The sequence below is a fragment of the Petaurus breviceps genome, unplaced genomic scaffold (assembly GCF_028583685.1).
Source record: "Petaurus breviceps papuanus isolate PSGF00001 unplaced genomic scaffold, PetGlider_PUasm1.0 90895, whole genome shotgun sequence".
Taxonomy (NCBI): Eukaryota; Metazoa; Chordata; class Mammalia; order Diprotodontia; family Petauridae; genus Petaurus; species Petaurus breviceps.
The window spans coordinates 12,785,921-12,795,237 of record NW_027187372.1 but is presented as its reverse complement, the minus strand read 5'-3'; the positions used below and the strand labels follow the sequence as shown (position 1 = coordinate 12,795,237).

The 9,317-nt window shown below is 37.6% G+C and overlaps 1 pseudogene; it reads right to left on the bottom strand.

Moving 5' to 3' along the window:
- Positions 1–8,023: 8,023 nt before the first annotated feature.
- LOC138150882 (adiponectin receptor protein 1 pseudogene) lies at positions 8,024–9,058 on the bottom strand (annotated as a pseudogene).
- Between the last annotated feature and the right edge of the window lie 259 nt (positions 9,059–9,317).

Here is a 9,317-nt window from a genome sequence, read left to right as displayed (position 1 = left end):
TCTTTTGTTGTTGTCAAACTTGCCCTAAAAACATGAAAAAAGAAAAACAAAATAACATTCAGTAACAATGGTAGAAAAAAACCCTTAAATCTTTTTGAAGTACATGATAGATACTATATTAAGTATTACTGAATTTTTAATTAATTTATAAACCCTTTAGACCTTTGGATCAGTGTAAGAAAACAACAGCAATTCAAGGAATGGAATTCTGCATAGATTCTCAAATAGAAGCATTATAACCATAGTAGATTTCTACAGATACCCTACTAGTAAAGCCTTTTTGTTCATGTTCTTCTCATGTTCAACATCAAAAGCTATTTGTGCCAGCCTGATTGATGGCACTTGTCTAGCCATAGCAACTATATTGATAGCTCACAGGAACATGACCCTTTGTGATATATGTGACCCGTTAGCAATCAGGTCATTTTTGGATAATTCTACTTTTCTTACAACAGTCCTATATGAATGGGGAACATATTTAACCTTTTGAACCCCACTACAAAATGAAATGATGACACCTGTACAACCTACATCACAGCATTGTTGTGACAGCAAGTGACATCATACATTTGCAAAACCTTAAATTTGCAGCTAAATGACCTGATTATGATTAGAACTCAGATTCTGTACATGAGTCTGATCTTGCCTCTATACTATGCTGCCCATATTACATATGACTTTCCCAAGTTAACTCAACTAGTAAATGTTAAAACTATTATTGGAATTCAGAACTTCTCATTCCAAGTCTAGTAATCTTTAACACCATACTAATTCTCTTCTAAGATTAGAAGAATTCAGTCATGATCATATGCGAAAATGAGTCTGAAAATGGACTTTGTTATCATTGTTCAATTGTTCAGTCATTTCTCATTCTTCTTGACCCCATGGACCATAGCACACTAGGCTCTTCTATCCTTCACTATCTTTTGAAGTCTGTCCAAGCTCATGTTCATTGCTTTCATGACACTATCCATCTCATCCTCTGCCATACCCTTTTTCTTTTGCCTGCAATCTTTCCTAACACTAGGGATTTTTTCTAATAAGCTTTGTCTTCTCATTATATGATCAAAGTATTTAAGCTTCGGCTTCAGCTTTTGACCTTCTAGTTAATTTTTTAAGTATTAACTGATTTGATGTCCTTTCTGTTCAAAAGACTCACAAAAGTCTTCTCCAGCACCACAATTCTTAAGTTCTATGGTACTCTACTTTCCTTATACTCCAACTCTTAAAGCCATATGTTACTACTGGAAAAACCATAGCTTTGACTGTATGGAAATTTGTTGGCAAAGTGATGTCACTGATTTTTTTATATGTTGTCCATATTTGTCATAGCTTTCCTTTCAAAGAATAAGCATATTTTAATTTCATGACTGCAGTTACCATTTGCAGTGACTTTTGAATCTAAGAATATAAAACCTAACAGTGCTTCCATTTCTTTTCCCTCTACTTGCCAGGAAGTGATATGGCCAGTTGCCAAGACATTAGTAGTTTTTTGTTTTGTTTTTTAATGTTAAACTTCAAGCCAGCTTTCATGTTCTCTTTAACCCTCACGAAGAGAATTATTAATTCTTCTTCATTTTCTGCCATCAGAGTGGTATTATCTATATATTTGGAATATATATTAATTCTGGAATATTCTTCATTCTGGCTTTTTATTTGTCCAGCCTGGCATTTCATATGATATACTAAGCCCATAATTTAAATAAATAAGGTGACAATATGCAGCCTTATACGCCTTCCTAATTTTAGACCAATGTTTAGTTCTAACTTGCTTCTTGACCAGTATACGGGCTCCTCAGGAGACAAGTAAGATACTCTGGTACTCCCATCATTTTGAAAACTTACCATTTTTTGTTGTGATCCACACAGTTAAAGGATTTATTGTAGTCAGTGAAGTAGAAATACATTTTTTGCTCCTGGAACTCTGTTGCTTTCTTCATAATCCTGTGAATATTGGCAGTGTGGTCTCTAGTTCCTTTGTCTCTTCAAAAACCAGCTTTTGAACCTGTACACATTGCTGAAGCCTAGGTTGTAGGTTTTTAGGCTTAACCTTGTTTGTGTCTGAAATGAGCACAATTTTCCAGTAATTTGAATATTCTTGGGATTGCCCTTCTTTAGGACTGGGACACAAACTGATCTTTCCCAATCCAGTAGACACTGTTGAGTTTTCCAAATTTACTGGTATATTGAATGTAGCACTTTAACTTTGAAAAGTATCACTTTTTAGGGTTTTAAACAGATCAGCTGGAAAACCATCACCTCCACTAATCTTATTGTTAGCAATGCTTCCTAATGTCCACTTGATTCCATTTTCCAAGATGTCTGGCTTTAGATGATGGTTAGTAATGATGTTGAAATATTTCTTGTATAGCTCTTCTGTATGTTCTTGCCACATCTTAATCTTTTCTACTTTTGTTAAATGCTACCATTTTTGTCTTTTTTCATACTCATTTTTCACAAAGCATTCCATTGATAGCTCTCATTTTCTTGAAGAGATCTCTTGTCTTTCCCATTCTATCATATTCTTCTATTTCTTTGCATTGCTCATTTGAGTAAACCTTACCTCTCCTTGCTATTTTCTCAAATTCTGCATTCAGTTGGGTCTATCTTTTCCTTTTCCCTTTCCATCTTCGCTAAACTCTTTGGAATGTATTTGTTATTGTTGCTTCCTCCTGCACAATATTGTGAACCTCTGTTCATTGTTTTCATGAACTCTAGCTACCAGATTTAATCCCTTAAAATTATTCATTATTTCTATTTCGCATTCATAAGGGATGTTATTTAGGTTATGTCTCTATGGTCTGATGATTTTCCCTAATTTCTTCAATTTAAGTCTGAATTTTGCAATAAGAAGTTCATAATCTGAACCAGTTAGGTTCAAGCATTGTTTTAACTGACTATATTCAGCTTCCCCACCTTTGGTTGCAAAGTATATGATTAATTTGATTTCGATGTTGACCTTTTGATGATGTCCATGTGTAGAGTTTCCTTTTGAGTTGTTGCAAAAGAATATTTGCTATGACCAGCAAGTTATATTGACAAAACACAATCTCTGCTCTGCTTCATTTTTTACTCCAAGGCCAAATTTCCCTGTTATTTCAATCATCTTTTGATTTCTTGCTGTACCCTTCCAATCCCTAATGATGAATGTGATGTGGTTTTTTTTAAATGCCTTTTTTTTCTAGAAGATGTTGAGGGTCCACATAAAACTGACCAACTTTGGTTTCTTCAGCATCAGTGCTTTGAGCATAGACTTGTATTACTGTGATGTTGAACAGTTTGCCTTGGATTCAAACAGCTATCATTCTGTCATTTTTGAGATTATAACCCAGTACTGCTTTTTTCACCCTTTTATTGACTGAGTACTACTCAATTTCCTCGAAATAATGCTTGCCCACAGCATTATATGTGATGGTCACCTGAATTAAATTCATCCATTCCTGTCAATTTTAGTTCACTTATACCCAAGATGTCAATGCTTAATCTTTCCATCTACTGTTTGACCACATCCAACTTACTTTGATTCACTGATCTTACATTCAAGATTCCTATGTAATATTCATCTTTACAGTATAAACTTTCTGTTAATCACCAGATGCATCTATAACGGAATTTCCTTTTGCCTTTGGCCCAGCTGCTTCACCAATATTGGAGTTACTTGTAATTGTCTTCTGCTATTCCTCCACAGAATATTGGGCACCTTCTGACCTGAAGGGGCTCATCTTCTGGTGTCATAACATTTATCATTTTAATATTTTCCTTGGGGTTTTCTTGGCTATTGGAGTAGTTTGCCATTTCCTTCTTCTGTGGATCACCTTTTGTCAGAACTCTCCAGTATACCTGTCCATCTTGGTTAATCATGCACAGCATAGCTCATAGTTTTATTGAGTTAGGCAAGCCTCTCAGCCACAACAAGGCAGTGATCTAGGAAGGTAAAATGAATTTCACCTGTCATGTACCTGAGAATTAAGTAAAAGCTCCATGTTGTTTATTCTGACTTCAGTTCAGTCATTTCTGCTAATCCTGCTATATTTTGCCCCATACCATTTTATATTCTCTAACAGAAATATTTTTGATGTGGTTATTTTTCATGGTTCATAGTGTTCATGAATCACACAGCTCCTAATATTTTTAAGGCATAGTTAGTGCTGTGAAGGACTGACTGATCCTGGAGGTCATGAAGGAATGAATGATTTTAAAGCATTTCTTAAGCACTTATACTTGCAAAGCACTGAGCTAAATTCGTGAAATACAAATGGAAAAGTATGACAGTTTTCAAAGACCTCACATATGGAAGGTTTCAGCTGCAAGTCAGATGAAAACGTCTTACGGTCTTTTGTGTGCAGCAGCAAAGCAGACACTATTACTTACTGTCATTTCCACTTATAAAAATGATAGCAGTTTCTGACGTTGAACTATTGGACAGTGCCCTAGGACTTTGGTGGTAAGAACTTTCTTTGCAGGGTCTTCAGTAGCTATGGCTATAATACTTGTAGTATCAGTTGCTGGACTGCATCTCCTTAGGGGTTGCTTCCTATTTGATGGCTGTGGGAATTGGACTGGAAGCATTTCCATTTCCAAGGCTCTTAGGCTCAGTGTCCTGGGCTGTCCCCAACAGGGTGTGAACAGAGAGGTGATCAAGGTGTTGGCTGTGGTTTGATTCTCCTGGCATATTCTGCCTCCTGTCTCATTTCTCTCAATAGAAGTTGGTCTGGAAACTGTTCTGATGGTCTCAGGAATAGTGCTGTTCTTGCTTTAGTGAAGCTTTTGATTTCAAGTAAATTATATAAGTTTCCCCCCCCCTTTATTCTGTAAACTATGACCAGATAGAATCCAGCAACTTTTTAGGTCCTGTAAAATTCATGAATGTAAAGTAGCTTGCCAAAATTATGAGGTTGATAAGTCCAAAATTCCAATAGTTTCCATCTGAGTATAAAGAATTGCTCATCAAATCTTCTATGTCCAGTTTTGATTATTATAGCAGTCTTTGCCAAAATAGAACATAATTTCAATCAGAAGGAATATATTCACCTCATTAACATCTGGGAGCAGGGCTGACCCTTGTTAAGGTTGTAAAATAGATCATTTGTCTTTGATGTCACTGTACCTACCCCTAGAGCATCTTTAGTTTCACTTTCCACTTCTACTCGCTCACTTCCCCCTCCAAGTATATCTTGTGATATGATGGCTAGAGCATTGGAGTCGGAATCAGAATGAACTGGATCTTTATGTTAAGACATTTATGACTTTTGGTGGATCTCTTTCAGATTCAGGTTCCTAATCTGTAAAGTGGGAGTAAAAATACATCAAAGATTTTTTTAATGAAGATAAAATGAAATTACATATATAAAAAAAGCAATTTAAGTAGCAGCCTGCCAGGGAAAGAGCACTAGATTTAACATCAGAGGATGTGGGTTCAATCCTACATCTGTTACTTATAATCTATATGACCCTAGTCAAGTCACTTAATCTCTATGAATCTCAGGTTGATCATCTGTAACAAGAGGAAGCTGAAGAATGAGCCTTTAAGGTCCCTTCTAGCTCTGCATCTATGATCCTATGAGAACAGTAAAGTACTATATAAATGCCAGTTGGTATTATTCTACGTACTTATCCATTGTTCTCACTGTGATGACCACCCCTACTTTCTATTTCCTTTCAAAACTGACCTGTCCTATGCCTCATCCCTCTGACAGGTAACAGTGGCTGCTTTTATTGGTTAGCTAATCAACTAGCATCCAGGAAATGTATTCATTAGTGTCACATAGCTTTCAATTCTGTTTTTTATGGTATTTTACATTTATGTTTTTATAGTTAAAACACAGGACTAAATCAGAACAACAACAATAATTTAAACAACTTTTTTTTAACATTTTAAATAAATTTTATTGATATGTTCTCCCTTTTAATCACTAGAGTATCCTATTTATCCCTCCCCCAATCCATCCCTCTCTCTTCTAGGAGCCATTCTGTACAACAAACAATATTTTTGGATACAAAAAAGAGAAAAAAGTCAATACAACTCATCAATATTTTTTCAAAGTATGAAACTATGTGCAATGTGTAATACCTGTAGACCCCCCAAATTTATGAAGTCATAGATTGGGTTCTCACATTTCTTCATTTGATTACTTGATCTTTATAATTTTGTCACATATGCTTTTGATTTTTGGTGTATCATTGTTCTTTCCATTGGGATTTTAAAATTTATTTTGTATATTATATTTTTTCTTCTTACTTCACACTGCATTAGTTCATATGGATCTTTCTATATTTTTATATGTTCATCACATCATTTCTTATAGTACAGTTACATATCATAATATTGACATACCATGATTTGTTTAGCCATTTCCTAATTGAGAGGAATCTACTTTGATTCCAATTTTTAGTTATCACAAAAAGTGCTGCTACAAATGATTTGGAATAGATAGAGATTTTTTTTCTTTTTGATGACTTCCTTAGATTATAAGCTCAGTAATGGAGCCTCTTGGCATTTTAGTCACTTCACTTGCATATTTCCAAATGTCTTTCGAGAATTATTGTGCTATATCACAGCTCGACCAATGATGAATTAGGTTGGCTTTCCATTCATGATCCCCCTAACACTGAATGAAGATCCTTGTTAATGATTGAGGAAATAGGACTACCCTGAGCTACATTGCCTTCCCCAACACAGAATGTTTTACAGGTGATGCTGCAAAGAAAAGTTGAAGTGATCCTAACTTATACAATCTTTGATGCCAAATATTTTGGTGATTCAGTTTCAAAATTAGACAAGAAACATTGGGCTTTCATGGTGGTGAATAACACAAGCAGGCCTAACGTCCTACTGGAATAAGAAGAGGAAACCAGAATTTCGTACTCACAAGGAGTCTTTTATAATCTTGACCAAAATAAAAGAAATTGGCAAAGCTTTCTTTGGGAAGACTATTACAAATACTGCTGTCATTGTACTTACCTACCCCAATGATTCCCCAATGTCGGGCCAAAAAAGATTCTGGAAGCTTTCCCGGTCTCAATGTGTTCTGAATGATCAATGAGCCAACTGCTGCTATATTGCCTGTGGCTTGGACAAAATTTTGGAGTCAAGAAAAATGTGTTATCTTTGACCTTTGAAGTGGAACTTTTGATATCTGTTCTTACCATTGAAGATGACATCTTTGAAGTCAAGTCCACAGCTGGAGATACTCTTTTGGGTAGGGAAGACTTTGATGATTACATGGTCAACCACTTCTTTGCTGAGTTGAAGCAAAAGCATAAGACTGATATAAATGAGCACAAGAGGTCTGTCGGTAAATTGCACAGCTCTTATGGACATCCAAAAAAGTACCGTCTCTTCCAGTACCCTGGCAAGTATTGAGTTTGACTCCTTCTGTGAAGGTATCAACTTCTATAATTCTATCACCCATTTCCATTTTTAAAGCTTAGTATTAAATATCAAATATTTTCTTTTCACTTTAATTTTACATTGTTCTGCTGGGGGGATATGGTGGTGGTGGGAGAATTAAAAGACATTAGATGAAACCTGGACGCACTTCCATGATTAGCTGGCTTGATAAAAGTGTGTGTCTCTGTTCCTACTGAGGTATATGCAGATCAAGGCCCTGGAAAGTTGGGACCAAGTTATGGTTGTTTTCAAAAATATGCTATGCGAAAAAGGGACAGCTCTAAGCGAGGTTACAAGGGAGGAATGAGGGACCATTTTCTTTAAGAAACAAAATTTTTAAAGGGACCCAATTCTTTAGTTATTTCCAAAATGACTGGAGAAAGGAGAGTGGAAGGGAGGTTAAACATGACTTTCAAAAAAATGTCCATGTGAGGCAACTGGTTGCTGTTCTGAGGAGAGGAATAACTGATTCAGGCTTATCCCCTCCAGTTCCTAATATGGAAATTGAGAGTTGACAGCCCATTGGGTGTAAGTGTGGGTATTCCTTTTTATTCAGCAAAGAAAGTCTTTTAAAAAGTACTTGAGAAGTTCCTCCTCTATCCCTGTAGTGGGTGGATTCAGAGAAGGGAGTCATTAAGTGCAACCACATTCAAGGCCATAACAGAATTCTAAAGTTTGGAGACACAATAAAAGTGCACAAAGGCTGCCCTCAGCACTAAGACTTGGAAAATCTGATGTGACTGGAATCACATATCAAATTTGCCAAGAAAGAAGCACTCAGGGATATGGGCAGCATATAGTCCAGCTGAAGTGATATACGTTACAGGCATGAAGAAAAACGAATCCATTTGGTCCACTGTTGTGGCCTTGACAGAGCCTTCTGCAATAGTGAAGTGCATGGTGGGTACAAGCACACTCAAAGCAAGTCCCAGGAATCCTCCTGCTCTTGTTTGTCAGCTTGGGTGCAGCACAACAGTTCCACTGGGCCACCAAGATGGCAGAGGAGAGCAGGACATAGACAGTGCAGAGGCAGATGAGTCGTGGCTGTGGAGAGCAGTAGAAGAGTAAAAGAGCCAGGGGACAAAGCTCCTCATGATCAGTAAAGTGATCCCTGAACAGTCCAGTCTGGAAAATGCCCTAGAAACTTTCTCTGAATGACAAATGATGGTGTGAAAGAAGCAGAGGCAGAGCACAGCACCCAGAAAAACATCCCAAAGACCACTTTCTCCAAGCAGATGGGCCCCAATATTGCCAGTCTGCATGTGGATATGGAAGCTGCTTCTAAAACACTCATAGAAGGAAGACATGGGTGTTGTATGGCCATGTAGAAGGTAGTCATTGTCCTTTAGCCAGTCATGGAGCACATCATATGGGATGACCCTGCCAGTGTCCTTCCCATGACTTATATACAAACTCCTCCCTATTCTCCATGCTCCATGGCATGGTGGGCTTGTGGGGGCAATGTCAGTATCCACATCTCCTCTTCTTCTTGGGGGTACTGCAAATGTTTGCCCTTCTTCAACTTTGGTAGAATCTGAGGGGGGGGGTCATTTGTTTATCCTTCCCTATTAGTACAGTTCCTAGCTGGGCAAGATCCATTGCTCTGTTTCTCAGTTACTGCCAGTGCCCACTGCCCTGCTCCACCACAGATCCTTTGCAGGAAGACATCTGGCTGGCACCCCCACAACCAGCAGCTTCAGTATGATTGAAATCTGAAGTTTCCCAGTCCTAGGGGCAGAGATCTTCCTTTGATGATAGAAGAGGCTAAGGTCCTGCGACAGCAGTGGAAATGATAGCAGCTGAAGACTTTGAAGGGGTGCCTTCCCTCATGCCTGTGGTAATGCAGACCTTGGCCTCAGCCCCAGCATCTAAGAAGCCTCCTCCTTTCCCCCCCCTCCAAGGACACAGACGCACCAATATAGAAGGA